The following is an 8,252-nucleotide window of genomic DNA, read 5'->3' as shown; positions in this document are numbered from 1 at the left end:
AAACCTCCAAAAGGAAAATGAGTCTGAGGCAACAGTGGATCAAGCCACTGCTTGTGACACCAGCATCTGGAATCAGTACTGAGTCAGGTCCTGGCTACTTCTCTGATCCAGCATTCCTGCGAACGAGCCTGGGAAGGCAGCAGGTGATGACCTGAGTACTTGGGCCCCTGCCACCCATGTGGGAGACCCAGATCAAGTTTCTATATTCTATCTTTGGCCTGGCCCAGCCCTGCCCATTGTGGCCATTTGGGGAGTGAACCAGCAGATGGAAGATCTCTCCCAACCCCTTCCCTGTCACTCCACATGAAATAAATAAATCTTAAAGAAAATCTGACTCTAAATAAATCATTTAGTAAGCATGTAGATAATGCTTACCGTGGGCCAGAGACCACTCCAAAAGCTTTAGTGAAATCATTTTATCTCCTTAAACTCCCTCTGAGGTAAGTGTTTTTATCCCCATTTGACAAATGAGGAATCAGTTACTGGTGGATTAAGTCGCTCATCAAGGGTCACGCAGCTGGAGCATTCTGGCTTCAGGGTCTGTGCTCTTGACCTCACTTACTTCAGTCCTACAGTATGGGCAGAGGCAGGAGTGGGGAAGATTCTTGCTTTCTTCAGCCAAATCAGTAAACAGCACCAAACAGGGCTGGGAGCTTACAGGACAAACCTAAGCAACATATGACTGAAAGAACCTTTATCCCATTGTTGTGAATCTGCAGTGGGTGGTGTCCCAAAAAGTAGCCACAATTTCTGGTTAGCAGGAGACTGACCAAAAGGAAGCAAGCATATAAAGATAAAGGAACCTAATGATGAATAGAGAAGAAACAGGAAACAATTTCAAGTTTTTATGTTCGAGATCTTCTAAGACCATGATTTTTATTCCCATGTCTAAAACGTCCTAGTTGCATAAAAGAATCTCTTGTGTAAACAGGCTTCTAATTGTGCTGTTGCTCAGCCTGGTATTTAATACATGGATTAGAAGATCAGTCTGTACTTCAGTGTTAGAAAAGTATTTATTGTCTATGCTCAGCCCACGCCAAAGATTTCTTATTGATGCCTCCTCAGTAGCCAAGTGACTGAAACCATTTGTGATCAACAGGAAACCTCCGTTATAGACTTAAAAGAATGTAGATGTCCCTTGTAGACGCCACTCATTGAAGGACTGTTTGGTTACTTCTCTAAGATTGACTGAAATTCCTAAAAGAAATGTTGTTATGTTACTAAAGTGAGTTTCTACCATGGGCAGACATTGTGTTGGTGAAAATCCAGTCATAAGCAAAACTGACATAGTCCCTGGCTTGAGTTTGTAGTTCAGGGAGGGAGGGAGAGATTAATCCAAAACTACCATAAGTAAGGATAGGACTTCAAACTGTAGTCACCACAATAGAGGGTGCAGAAAAAGATCTGGGGGGAGGGGAAGGTCTAACTTGGAGTGAGCATTCAAGAGAGGCCTCTAGAGGAAGCAGTAAGCTGAGGACTTAGAGGATAAGTGGGAGTTAGGAAAGAATGGTCCAAGCACCCACATGGGGAGGAGACAGGTGTACGTGAGTCCCGCGGGGCTGAGGCAGTGAATAAGGAGCGGAGCAGTATGGCGTGAGGTGGGAGAGCTGGCAGACCTTAGGCACAGGCAGGCGTTCGGCTTCTATCCTCGGTGGGGTGAAAGCCCCTGAAGGATGTGGTCCAGTCTGCACCCTAACGTTGCCAATGGCCAGAGGACAGAGAGACCCCAGCACATATACATCCTGGGATTCACTTCAGCATCGGGATAACAACAGCAGGCAGGCAGCCTGGTCTGTGCCAAGCCCTGCAGGGCACGGCTGAAGATGGATGTCTGCTGCAAAGTGGCCTGTCATGGAGCAGTGAACTGAGGGTGGTCTCCACCAGCCTGGGCACACAAGTGAGCAGGCACGCAGATCCTGCCATGCTTAAGCCGTCAGCAAAGGCCAAAGCTTTAGGGCTTGAGGCACAGGCACCCGGCTAAGGCATGCCCAGAATCCCGGACCACCGAGCTGTGAAATAATGTTTTAAGCCATTAACGTTTGGTGTCATTCGTTGTACAGCTATAAGATGACTCCCCCTCTGTGCCTGCTCCATGGAGCCATCCTTTTAAATGCTTACACTGTAGAAAATAATCCTGAATGTTTTTGTTTTGTTTTGTTTTGTTTTTTAGGTCACTGGTAGCAGTAAGGAGTGTGGATTAGAGGGTGTGAGAGTGAGAAGTGGCCAGCGCCGTGGCTCACTAGGCTAATCCTCCGCCTTTCGGTGCCGGCACACCGGGTTCTAGTCCCGGTCAGGGCGCCAGATTCTGTCCCGGTTGCCCCTCTTCCAGGCCAGCTCTCTGCTGTGGCCAGGGAGTGCAGTGGAGGATGGCCCAAGTGCTTGGGCCCTGCACCCCATGGGAGACCAGGATAGGTACCTGGCTCCTGCCATCAGATCAGCGCAGTGCGCTGGCCGCAGTGCGCCGGCCGCGGCGGCCATTGGAGAGTGAACCAACGGCAAAAGGAAGACCTTTCTCTCTCTCTCACTGTCCACTCTGCCTGTCAAAAAAAAAAGAAATAAAAGAGAGAAGTAGGAGGGCAGTTGAAATCGTCATCCAGTGAGGAGACGAGGGTGACGTGGACTGGAGGGAACAAGGCACAGTGGAAATGAAGGGAATGGACAGACCTGCTGTGCACTGAAGAGGTTTGGCTGGACTTTGTATGGGGCTGTGAGAGGGGGCAGAGGGGAGAAGAAAGGAGGAATGGTGGGCAGCCTGCATATTTGTGGCATGAGTGCCTTGGACAGGGTGGCCATTTATTGTGATGAAGACACTAGAGGAAAATGTTCAGGGGAAAGAATCAAGAGTTCAGTTTGGAACATTACACGTTTCAGATGCTTGTGAGAGAGCCGAGTGAGGATACCAGGTGGGCACCGGGTGGCCGCGCCTGGGCTTGTGCTAAAGCAAAATTGTATCCACGAGAGTGCCTTCCCCACAAGGGGCAGAAACCTGACTCCAAGTGGTTTTTAAAATAAACACTGGCTTGGGCATTTGGCACAGCAGTTAGGTCTCTGCTTGGGATGCCCACATTTCTTTTCAGAGTCCCTGGGTTTCAGTCCCAGGTCTGTTTTCAATTCCAGCTTCCTGCTCATGTGCGGGCAGGAAGTGATGGCTCAAAGTTTAGGTCCCTGCCACCCACATCTGAGAACTGGACAGAGTTCTGGGCTCCTGGCTTCCACATGGCCCAGCCCAAGCTGTTGTAGCTTTACTCCCATCTGGGAAGTAAAGCAGTGGATGGAAGTTAAAAAATTTTTTAAATTTTTTAAATAAAGAATTTTGTAGATATAATGGAAAGTACAATTCAAGTGCAGCTTCCTAAGGTCTCACCTCTGTTATGTCATGCAGCTCTGCCCCCTTTGACAGTGGACTTCTCTCAGGCTGCCTTGTTCCCTGGTTGTGAGGGGGCTAACCATAGCAACAAGGACCAGGTGCCCCTCGATCATTTCTAGTGGGAATATGAGCTCACGTCCCAGTCCTTAAAGGCAAAGATTTCCTAGAAGCCCCCTCCAGCCTGTTCCACTTGGATTGGGCCTCAGTCATTGAAATAGTCCCTGGCAAGAGGTAGTCTTACTGTCCTGGGGTCAGCAGCCCACGTTGGACATAACTGCTGTGTAAGAGGGAAAAGTGAGTATTGGAGTCGAGCACATGTCTTGTACAAGAGTCTGGCGTGCAGTTGGAATTTGAAGCCTTGCTGCAAAGAAGTGTGCTGAACAAGGATAAGGGCACAGAGGGATGAGGAATTAGGCCCTGCCTTGAAGTTCACTGAAATGTGCAGGTCACAAAGGAGGAGCAGGGGTAGGCTCTTGGCACCGTGGTTCACCGCTAGGGAAGCCTGCGTCCTGCGTCTGAGTGCCAGCTCTGCACCGTATCCAGCTTCCTGCCCATGCTTATCCTGGGAGGCAGTGGTATGGCTCACGCAGTTGAGTCCCTGTCACCCATGTTTGAGACCCAGGACTGAGTTCTTGGTTTCTGGCTTCGGTTCAGCCCACCCTTACAGGCATTTAGGGAGTAAACCAATGGATGGACAATCTCTGTCTCTCTTTGTCTCTCTGTCTTTCCAAGTAAATAATTTTTAAAGACAAAGAAGGAGCAGTCAACAAAGGAAGAAAAATGAAAGCAGACAGTGTTCTAGAGGCCAAAGGAAGAAAATACGTCAAAATAGGAGTTGACAGCTGCATGATGATAAGGACTGGAGAGTGTCCATTAGATTTGGTGGGGAGGGTGTGGGCAATGTTAGCACCGGCAGTTTTGGTTCAGTGATGGAAATGGAAAGAGGACTGACATGGACTGAGGAGTAGAAAGGTAATAGAACCGCGAGTACAGACACTTCATTTATGACATGGGGAGACAAGTAGCCAGCAAGCATTAACTCAGCCTTTTATCACTCAAGGAAATGCACATTTTAAACAACAAGATAACACTGTATGCCCATCACATTAACAAAACATGAAGAACTGATGGTGCCAAGTGTTGATAAGGACATGAAGCATCAGGAACTTTCAAATACTGTTGGTGAGAATGTTAATTTATAATAACTTGGGGAAATACTGTGGTGTTTTATAGCAAGATTGACAAAAAGCATAGTCCGTGCACCTTACAGTGTTGAGTAAAAAAAAAAAAATTAAACTAAAACTCAACTGTGACTACTGTTTGGATGTGTACAAAGACGACCGAACTACTGAAAAACAGAAGGTGGGGGCGGCCCAGTGGACTGCAGAGCACCAGCGAGGGTCTATTTCTTGCCCTCGTTGGCAGCAGTGCCAGGTGTGCACTTGAGTTATTTGGTGCGAAGAAGTTTATTTCATTGTGTTAAAATGTTTTTCAAAGGACAGGAGGAAGTGGAGAGTGGAGTTGGGCTGCAGACAATTTGAGACGCCTGCAGGGGAGCAGAGGTGGAGGTGTCACTGAAAGTGTTGTGGAAGCAAGAATTAAGCTCTCTGCTTGCTGTTTTGTTTCAACGCAAGTCCCTAGGGCGGGAACCCAGGTGTGGGTGAAATAGGTCACACCGTGCTCAGGGATACACCTGCTCGCTGCTTTACTGAATCTGAGCGTCCTGGGTCAGACGATGCACCACAGATGCACACCAGGATCTCCGGAGTTTTCTAGATTTGCTGGAGAGTCCGCCTGATGCTGGTTATTTTGTCTGGGTAACTTCAGAGTAATTCTGACCCATTTAACCTGCGTTTCATGTTCTCACAGCCCAGAAGCCTTTGCTCTTCATCTGGCTTCCAGGAAAAGCAGTGAATCCACACTTCTTCCCTGTGGCTATGCAGACGCTGACTTTCAGGTATTAGGAAATGTGCATGCCTGGAAGGAAGAAATCTGGGCTTTGGGGGGAAGGAGAGAATATTGTATTTGGCTAGCTTAGTTGAGCTAGTGCAGGGAGAAGAGCCAGCTGTCTATTTGCAGAGTAAGGAACTCAGAGGCCTGGAGAGAGGAGGTGTGAATTCCAGCTCCAGCAGCTCCAGCGACAGCATGTGCTGGGACTCCTGTGTGAATGCGGATATAGGGTTGCCTACCAGGCTGGCAAGATTAAATGGTGTGAAGAAGTACTCAGCCCATGGAAGGGTCTCCACGTTGATGTTTTCCTACTTCACAGTAACTCAGGCTTGGGGGTGGAGGTGGGGACTGTTTGAAAATGCAAACGTAGATTGGCACCAGAATTTGGGGGTGGGGTGGGGGGGCACAAGGCAGGCCTACAGCCTGGAACCAGCCATCTCTGGGGATTGCTGTTGTTTCTTTTTTCTTTTTCTTTTTCTTTTTCTTTTTCTTTTTTTTTACAGGCAGACTTAGTGAGAGAGAGAAAGAGAGACAGACAGACAGAGAGAAAGGTCTTCCTTCCATTGGTTCACCCTCCAAAGGGCTGCTATGGCCGGCACACTGCGCCAATCCGAAGCCAGGAGCCAGGTGCTTCCTCCTGCTCTCCCATGTGGGTGCAGGGCCCAAGCACTTGGGCCATCCTCCACTGCCTTCCCGGGCCACAGCAGAGAGCTGGAGTAGAAGAGGAGCAACCGGGACAGAATCTGGTGCCCCAACCAGGACTAGAACTCAGGGTGCCGGCGCCGCAGGTGGAGGATTAGCCAAGTGAGCCGCGGCACCAGCTGTTGCTGTTGTTTCTGACTTTCCATCCCCCTGGCTGAGATCACTGCTGCTTTAATACGTGTATTCACCCAGCATTGGAGCGCCCTAGGTATCAGGGGTGCTGCAAGGCAATGGGGTCCCATCCTGTCTGTAGGCCAGGGTCCCCTTCTTGAGGCACTGTTTCCTTCTGACTGTGTGAGGTGTTCAGTCAGAACTGACCATGCATTGCGAGAAGAGCGAAGAATTGTAGCTTAAGAAATCAAGTGGATGGGGCTGGCACTGTGGCATAGCAGGTCAAGCCACTGCCCGTGGTGCCAGCATCCCATATGGGCACCAGCATCCCATATGGGCACCAGCATCCCATATGGAGGTTGCTCCGCTTCCAATCTAGCTCCCTACTAATGCACCTGGGAAAGCAGTAGTAGATGGCCCAGGTCCTTAGGCCCCTGCACCCACATGGGAGACCCGGATGAAGCTTCTGGCTCCTGGCTTCTGCCTGTCCCAGACTTGGCCTTTGCAACCATCTGGGGAGTGAACCAGTGGATGGAAGACCTTTCTCTCTCTCTCTCTCTCTCTCTCTTTCTCTCTACTTCTGCCTCTCCCTCTCTCTAACTCAGATTTTCAAATAAATAAATAAATCTTTAAGAAAAAGAAATTGAGTGGAAAAAAATGAAAAAAGATAACATGTTTAAAGAAAAACTGGTTAAAATTTATAATAAAAATTAACTTAAAAAGGGATAAAGCACCCTTCATATGATTGTGTAAAGTTATTAATTAAAACTATGCTTCCTTAGATCAAATAAGAAAATTAAATTCAGGTTGGGGATGGGGAACAGAATTAAAGTAGCATTTAGGAGGGTTAATTTTACACTTGATCTTAGCCAAAAGGCTGAGAAGCGATGGAAGAGTTCATTTTAATGGTCAAGTGGTGCCTTCATAGGATCAGAAATATTAAGTGAAAAGTATAGACTATTTCCTACTAAAAATACTGCAAAGCCAACAAATTTGCCTGGAAAAAACAACTTTAAAATCAGGTCTACTGAAATAACAATATTCACATATATTAAAAATATATTAAAAAATCTTGAGAGAGACAGGCATTTAGCCTAGGAGTTAAGAGGCTGGCATTCCATATTGAGTACCTTGGTGCAATACCTGCCTCTGCTCCTCACTTCCCACTAATGCAGGTGCTGAGACGCAGCAGGGGGTGGCTCAAGTAATTGGGTTTCTGCCATGCACAGGACCTGGATTGAATAACCAGCTCCTGGCTTCAGCCCAGCCCAGCCCTGGCCATTGCAGGCATTTGGGAAGTAAATCAGCAAATAGGAACATTCTTGCACGCATCTCTCTCTCTCTCTCTCTCTCTCTCTCTCTCTCTCTCTCTCTCTCTTTCCCTCACCCTTTCTGCCTTCCCCTCCACCCCCAAATAATTTTTTAAAAAATTTTGCTTTAAACCATTCAGCTGTACACCCTAGAGGAGGGAATTTTATGGCATGTAAGTTAGAACTCAATAAAGTAGTTCCTAAAAGAAAAAAATTGAAAAGGTTAAGATACTGCCTGCAGGGGCTGGCATTATAGTGCAGCAAGCATCCCAGTCCAGTCCCAGCTGCTCCACATCTTTTCTGGTGGTGGTGGTGGTGTTAAAGATTTATTGATCTATTTGAAAGGCAGAGTTAGAGAGAAAGAGAGAGAGGGAGAGATCCTCCTTCTGCTGGTTCACTTCTCAAACACCTATAATAGCCAGGGCTGGGCAGGCTGGAGCCAGGAGCCTGGAATTCCATCTGAGTCTCCCACATGAATGGCAGGGGCCCAAACACTTAGGCCATCCTCTGCTGCTTTCCTTGGCACACGAGCAGGGAGCTGAATAAGAAGCAGAACAGGCGAACGGGCACTTTAATATGAGATGCCAGTGTCACAGTTGGTGGCTTATCTGTTATGCCACAACACGGGGTTTGGGGGAATGGGGTTGGGCTCTCTCCCCAACCCCCATCCTGCTGCCCCATTTCTGATCCACCCACCTGCTAATGTGCCTGGAAAGCAGCAGAAGATGGCTCAACTGCTTGAGTTTCTGCCACCCACATGGAAGACCCAGATGGAGTTTCTGGCTCCTGGCTTTGGCCTGGCCCAGCCCTGG

The sequence above is a fragment of the Oryctolagus cuniculus genome, chromosome 13 (assembly GCF_051225735.1).
Source record: "Oryctolagus cuniculus isolate XC-2025 breed Fujian yellow rabbit chromosome 13, ASM5122573v1, whole genome shotgun sequence".
Classification (NCBI taxonomy): domain Eukaryota; kingdom Metazoa; phylum Chordata; class Mammalia; order Lagomorpha; family Leporidae; genus Oryctolagus; species Oryctolagus cuniculus.
This window is presented reverse-complemented; position numbering follows the sequence as displayed.